Source organism: Podarcis muralis, chromosome 3 (assembly GCF_964188315.1).
Source record: "Podarcis muralis chromosome 3, rPodMur119.hap1.1, whole genome shotgun sequence".
Taxonomy (NCBI): Eukaryota; Metazoa; Chordata; class Lepidosauria; order Squamata; family Lacertidae; genus Podarcis; species Podarcis muralis.
The window spans coordinates 59,432,304-59,440,320 of NC_135657.1; positions in this window are offsets into that span (position 1 = coordinate 59,432,304).

Below are 8,017 nucleotides of genomic sequence, written 5' to 3' on the forward strand. Positions count from 1 at the left end.
TCCATCTCTGATTCATAAGATGGCTCCTTTGCTAAGGCTTGTACTCATGCAAACAGAAATTGGGTAATAGAGTCTCTCTCCAGAATTTCAAAGTGTTTTTTATTTTTATTTTTTAAGGATTACGGGTTTGGAGGCAAACTTCTGTGTTTGGAAGTTTGCATTTTGGTGCCAAGATTTAAGGAAGCCACTTTCTGAAAACTAAATCTTTCAAATATTTGTCCTCTTTTGAACAGAAGAGGTTGGATACAGACTTGCCCTCCCACAAATAGAAAGGCCTCACCTACCGTACTTAAGGAATGGGGTTTGTGATCAGGAGGGAAGGAAAATGTATGTGATCATATATTTTCGCTAATTTCCCATTCCACATCATGTTGCCTCTTATGTTTGTTATGAACCCAGAATCTAGCAGAAATCCAGACCTAGTGTCAGAGGCTGCAAGGGCACCAGATGGACAGCTAGGCCAGGCTCAGGGCTTAGAGCTGACCATTGAAGCTAAAGAGACCATGGCACTAATTTGTCAAGGTTTCATACTCTTGCATATTGGTTTCAGAGAGAGAATCCATTCCACATCACATCTAAATTAATAGCAAAACTCTGATTGCATTTTGTTGTTCTGGACTGCATAAATTCTAGCATTCCTTTTTTTAGACCTTTTCGTTAATTTTTGTCAGTGATCAACTGTCAACACTTCAGATTTCATACAGACCATCCTTTATCCTCATTCTGTTGGTCTTTGGAGCATTTGCAAAAAATTGCTCTCAAATGGCTTTCTACTGCCTGTGCATATTTACTGCTGAAGAGAAATATGTTCTAAAATGTATATATTCTGCTATATAGAATCTAAGACAGCACTAAAATACTTCTTTGATTAGAGGAGAGCAGAATATAAGCAATTTTTGAAATTGGAAGCGAAAGGGTTAAATGATAGGCATTTGTTTAATAAATATATCCCACCTTTCTTGGTTGCAATCTAGGACTTCGTTTGTAGGAAGATTTAGGGTGGTTCCACGTTTTACATGGCAAGAAATTCAGATTTGCTATGCATCAAGTGTGTACACAATAGCACTATTGCCAATTAATAATTTGTCAGTGTGGTATGAATATAACTGCTCTGCTAGATACAGAAATATGCCTGATTTCTATTATTGCGTATTTCATCTTGGCTGTAGTCTAAACTTCCACAGAGCCTAATACATTTGTTTAGAGTACAATGTGGATAAATGCCAGACTGAACTATTTGTTTTCCATATACATGGCAATTGTTTTGATATCATGTCCTTGGCTGAGAGGCCAGATATTACTGACCTATCCCTCTCAATCTTCTGTTCTTGGGTAAAATGTTTTTTTGTGTGTGTTTGATTGAAATGTAACAAGAAGACTTTTTGATTGGTTTTAAATCACATGACATGTGTGGAATCCCATTCTTTAAATGAATGATTATCCTATTATGTCACTTCTTCCTTGCATGCATAGAGGAATATTGTTGGATAGTTAAAGCAATTGTTCATTAGGCGCTTTCCAGTCCCCAGAAAGCTGACATTTTGTGTGATTTCTTTGCAAGACATTAGATTCTGAGAACACAGGTATAAATTGAGTTCTACCCCACTTCATCTTACCAAAGAAATTTCCGTCTTATAAGGGCAAACAAGGAGACAGATATATGAACGCACATAATTGTGTTCTGTTATTATATTTTCCTCCAATCCTTATCAAAATGAGGACACTCTGTGGAGCTTCGGTGCATTTTACATTATCACAGATGGTCCCATAAAATGCACACATAAACACAATCTTTCTCTGTTTTAGAATATAAAAAACAAATAAACAAAGAGTCTTGTGGCACCTTAAATATTTTATCAAATTTATAATCACACAAGGTCCCCAGTTGTTGTTGGACTACAACTCCCATCATCCCTGAGCTCTGTCCTTGCTAGCTAGGGATGATGGGAGTTGTAGTTCAACAAATCTGGGTACCCAAGGTTGAGAAAGGCTGACTTAGATGCATGTAGAGCTATCCTGGTTTCTCTCTGTGTGGTTTTTTTTTTAGGTGGGGGGAATTGTAAACAGTGATGTCAAAGGGAGCTGAAAGACATTTTCTCCATCTTAGGGTGAAGATTTCCTTACATTGTGTGGTTTCTTGGATGCTTTCCATGTCTACACCTCAAACAGTGTTGGAAGAAGCTTCCACAAGAACATCATTACTACAGTGGTACCTCGGATTAAGAACTTAATTCGTTCTGGAGGTCCGTTCTTAACCTGAAACTGTTCTTAACCTGAGGTACCACTCTAGCTAATGGGGCCTCCCGCTGCCCCCACACAGCCGCCTCACGATTTCTGTTCTCATCCTGAAGCAAAGTTCTTAACCCGAGGTACTATTTCTGGGTTAGTGGAGTCTGTAACCTGAAGCGTCTGTAACCCGAGCTACCACTGTACTTCCTTCAGAAATTCAATGAAACAAATATAAACTTTTTTTAAAAAAAAAACATTCCCAGTAGTCTGCACTGTTATTTTACATTTTATTTTTACATTAACCCAGCAACATCCTCAACTTTAACTTTTTAATCTCCCTGCCCATCCCCCTCAATTGCTGGCTCACTGCCCCCCTCCCAAATAGCTGGGTGATCTTCACTGAGATTGCAGCTGGGGAAGGAAAGGTTAACCCTCCCCGCCCCAGTGTGCTGTCTACAATGTCCCCCCACCCCTGGTAACTTTAAACAGCCCTTATAAAATCATCCTTGAAATATTAGTATGGAAAATTGGAGAAGACAGATAGACAAGAATAATAATTAAAGATGGCTGCATGATTATCAATGAGATGAACTCTCATGGAAGCGTGCAATTTATTATCCTACCCAGTTTTTCCAGAACTCATTCTGTTGTGTCCCAGACAGTTGTTTCCATTTATTAAATTAAGGCAGAGATTGAATAATTGTAACATCCTGAACTCAGCTTTTGTGCTGGAACAGAAAGGCACACTTAAAAAGCTTAACTTTGTCTGGCTTTGGTGCATTTTTGTTTAAGTATAGAAGAGATGCATATGATAATCAGGACCTTGGGATCTTGTTCAGTTTTTGTTTTGCATAATGTCGCTAATGATAGACTACTGATTTTTTAAAAAAACCAAAACTCTATGAATGATTTAAATATCCCTTTGAGGTAAATATTTTACGATATCTTCAAAAGAAAACTGCAGAGAAGAAGAAAAATGTTTACAGATGTAAACTACTCTGATTTTGTTTACAGAACATGGTGATCAGGATTCATTTTATCCAGTGGATGAGGTCAAGTAGCCTTAGGGTGGTCTTGCATGTAATTTCACCACAAAGAAATCTGCGGTAGTTTGTATGCATGGTGTTTTCCACAGCTGAAGATGAATATCAAAGGCTTTTGTTTCCAGCAAAGTCTCACCACATCATAAGTGAAAACAAGTCATGGTATATCAGTTAGTGTGTTACTGGAAAATGATCCTTTCAGACATATATATATCATATGGGTTGATTGTGTTGGAAGCTGTTGACAGCTCCAGGAGAAACAACAGGGTCTCATTCCCACTGTCTACTTCCTGGCAAAAGTCACCCACCAACGTGACCAAAGGATCCGGCTATCAGTTTCATGCAAGGAAGCTTGGAGTTGAGCTGCTACCACAAACACCGTGCTCAGAAATGAGAAATTACCGGTAATTCTCAGTTGATACAGATGCTTACCTAAAAGCACAGAGTTCAGTGAATGTGCTTTTTCTCCAGCAGAGGCACCACTGTGCTTCCTTTAAATGTGATGGTGCGATGATGGGCGTGGCGACATTTTTTCCTCTCACAACGTTGGGCCTGCTCTCACTTAGATAAATTGCCCCCACCTCCCTGAACAACCCTTTACCCGAAGATTTCTTTATCTTTCCTCTTGAAATTCTAGCCCAGAGTATCCTGCAGGGGACCTTTGTGATGGGGTATTTAGTAAGCTGGAGTCTCAGACAGGTTTTCTTTAAATAAACAATAAAGATTTATTTAAGGCAAGATAGTATACAACACAAATGGATTAAACTGAGGTAACTTCAGGTATACAGTACAATTACACTTTAATTTGTCCTCAGTTGTTTTGCGTTATAGGTTTGGTTCCTTTAAACAGAGATATTTTCTTTCAGTTATCCACCCCCTTTAACAATCCAGCTCCTGAGGTACCTTAAGCAATAGACCCAAGGGCTCTCTCTTCTTCTTTTCCTTAGAAGAATTTCTCCCCTCCAGACTAGATTTGAGTCCCAAGTAGGCTGTTCCTTTCCAGCTCCTACCTCTGCCTCCCAGTAAAATTCTGGTCTATTCCTCCTACAGGACACCACACTCTGTCCTTCACAATACACTCAGAGTGGAAGTTGTTTATTTTCCCATAAGCAATTCTTTCTCACATTCACTCTTTCTACCTCAACCTGTCTCCTAACCTGTCTCCCTACCTATCTCCCAACCTCTATTTCAACCCACTTCAACCAACCCTCTCAACCAACTCACAACTGTCTCTCAAATCCCCTCCTTTTAAACTCTCCCTCCTGGAACCACGACCAATCAGAGGCTGCCGTTCATTAACCATTTGCTCGCAGGGAAAGAAAGAAAAGAAAGAAACAAACACTTTTTGATCCAACCGGTCCAGCAAAACCCAACTTTTTCGTCACAGATGGGACCACATGTTTAACAAGAAACATGTTAATTATTCCTGCCAGGGCCGGCCTACCCATGAGGCAGGGTGAAGCAGCTGTCTCAGGCAGCAGAAGTCCTCAAAAGCACTGCTCTGCTCCCCCCACCACTTGCCCTGCTGCTTCTGCCACTGGCCAGAACTTGCCATCACTCAACCTAGGTATGGGATGCTTGGGCAAGGGCAGCAGGGTGGCAGCGGCAGCAGCAGTGGCAGACAGAGTGGCTATTTACAAAGAGGATTTCTGAAAATTCTTGTCTGCTGAATTTTAAAACATATCTGCAATGAACACATGGCTCACAGCTCAATTTCTTGTCTGAAGGGGACCACAGAAATGTAGGTCCAGAGATTTCCATGATTCCCAGGAATATGGGCCAAAGGCTCATTTTGTTTCAAAAACAAGCTTATCAACTTTAAATAATTTTGATTGAATTTGGGAAAGGAAGAAAAAATAAAACCATCTGGAGAAACACTGCAGGAAAGAAGAATGTGTAAACTCCCTAATTTATGTAAACACAGTCTGATTTAAACTTATTAAAGTTTTAAAAAGTGATAGAATATATTGGGCATCTCATAAGGGTAATGAATTTGACAGCTTGCTGCTCTGAACAGCCAAGAACAATATTTGCCCTGTTTTACAAGCCTATCCCTTTCTAGGTGATGAGAACTGGCACAGTAACCATCAAGTCTTGTCCTGGATCTCCAAATTCTGTGACTTGTTTGTTTGTGAGAATATAATTTTTGTTGCTGCTGCTGTAAGACACTTAGTTTCCTTTCTTTCCTTTCTTTCCTCCAGAAGAGCAACTCTTTTGGCAAAAACAGGGGAAAGAGCATGACTTTTCTTTTTTCTTTTTCCTGCACAAGGAAGAAGAACAGTACAGGGTGGGTGGTCAGCACAAAGGGCCCCCTCTCCATGGAAACGACATCAAGAGTGAAACATCCTTATAGAAAATGTCACTATCCACAACGCAAGATTTTGACCACCAGTTAACTGCCAGCCTTTTGTCTGTGTTGGGATGACAGGAGATTTTGCAGATGTGCAATTCCAGGACTAGAAAAGAAATAGTGAGGAAACCACTTTAAAATGTCAGTAAAAAGCATTAACGGTGATTAACAAGGTTAATGATTATCACCATTATATTTGGTGCCTATTGATGCCTCTTTTCTGGACTGACCAATGAAAAATAAAATTACTAGTATTAAGTATGTTTGATCCACATTTGTAATAGTTCTAGCAAATTTTATATCAGCTACTATGCACAGACCTCAATGATCTGTGGCCCTTCTGGGCAGGAACAGGAAACTCTGTGTGCCTAGTAGTTATGGCATAGTCAGCCCTGCACTCCTAGCTATGCTGCCTCACCCAATGTTGCTGTCATCTCCCCCAATCAACAAGACGAGCAGAAAAACCAAGTCAGAGGACTAGAATCAAGGCCAACTCTGCCATTAGGCAGCATGAGGCAGCTGCCTCAGGCAACGGATTTTCAAGGCTATGACAAGTTGGCAATTAATTATTTATTTGATTAGTATTTTTTGATTCTTAGGGCCAAGAAGAGCCCTGCACCTGATGAGGTTAGCATAAGCACTGCCATTTGGGTTTTCACCTACCTCATAGCAATCATGACAACTTTGTAAGGTGGGTAAGCATTGGGTAAGCCTAGTTGGAGGGAGAGGTTGTAGCCTCTGGCTGCCCCTTCATGAGTAAGGGTATTCTGTTAAAAGGATCCAGGAGGAGTGATCCCTGTCCTATGCCCAGACAGGGGATAGGGCCATACCACTCCTCCAACAGGAATTGCTTGGGGGACACACAGATTTGACATAGGTCACAGGACGTGTGTCATCCCCCACCCCATCCCGGCTTCACCCATAGAAACACTCCCAGCCGATGGGCAGGAGTGATATGTGCAGTTGCTTATCCCAATACTTATGGCCAAACCCATCTGTAACCAATAAAGTTGTGGCCTTATTTGATCCTAAACCAATATCCTGTGTGGTGTCTGGTTATTTACAGGGTGGTCACGGGGCCTCTATACACAAGTTAGCAATTATTTATTTGATTAGTATTATTCGATTCTTAGGGCCAAGAAGAGCCCTGTACCTGATGAGGTTAGTATAAGCAGAGAGTGGGGCACACCTCAAATGAGAAATGCTGGCCCTGATAAGAGTGGAACTTTCTAGCATTTGTGACATTTGCCCATAGGTGTTTTGGTCACTAAATAGATGCACGTGTTACTTTGTCCCTCTTTGCCCAGGCTGTTGTGGAGATGCTGTAAAACAACATATCAGGTTAGAATCAGAGGTAGAAACTGTGACCCTCCAGATTATGAACATAGGAAGATGCCTTAGTATATATTGAGTCAAATTATTAGTCCATCTAACTGAGTTTTGTCTGTCTAACTGGCAGTGCCTGTCTAGGATTTCCAACTGGTCCATCAGTGTTACCTAGCATGGCCAATGGCCAGGAATGAAGGGAGTTGCAGTCCAGCAACATCTGGAGGTCCTCAGGTTAGCCAGCCCCCCCCCCCCCCGTGTTAAATACTCCTGTCATTTGCAAAACAAACCCATCTTGAATATTATTATTTCATTTGATTGTTTTTATAGCTATGGTTGTGTTTTTATTTCCATCTACATTCAGCATGAGTAATAAAGTCAACTAATGTTTGGCTTCTAGACTATAAAGAAATGATGTGATTGACAAATAATAATAATGCTATTGACTCTCCTCTCTCGGAGCTGTTTGATTTGGATCACTTGGGTGGTGGTGGTTCAATTCTTGCATGTGCCAGGCAGGAAACAGTTTCATTGCAGACTGGGTCAGGTCAGGCTTGGGTGTTGACTTCCCAAAACTTGCAGCATGGAGAAGGGCTGATAAACTTTGCTTCCGAAAAGCATTCTTTCTGATTGTGCGACATACAGAATCCGCTGACAGTGGGGTGGGTGTTTTTTCCTTCCAGCCTTTTTTTTTTTCTTTTTCAGAGCCAGGTGAGAACGAGAAGAAGATGTGAAACGCTACCTGATGTGGCATTGCTCTAAGTCGAAATGGCAAAAGGCTATCTAGTTAGCATCCAACACTCTGTAGCACACCCTGAAGCTATTTAGGGAGCTCTATAGGCACCTTTCGAACCCATGACCCCGAGATTAAGATTCTAATGCTCTACCAACTCATTAACATATTTTCTCTTACAATTATTTCTTTTTCTTCTTGCAGCAAGCGCAATAACAAAAAATATAGAGACATAACCTCATCAAAGTTAAGTAGCTGGAAATACTCATACCCCTCCAAATTTCTCTGAAGAAAATAGGGATGTCCCATTCCATAATGGTAATTTTACTATTTCTA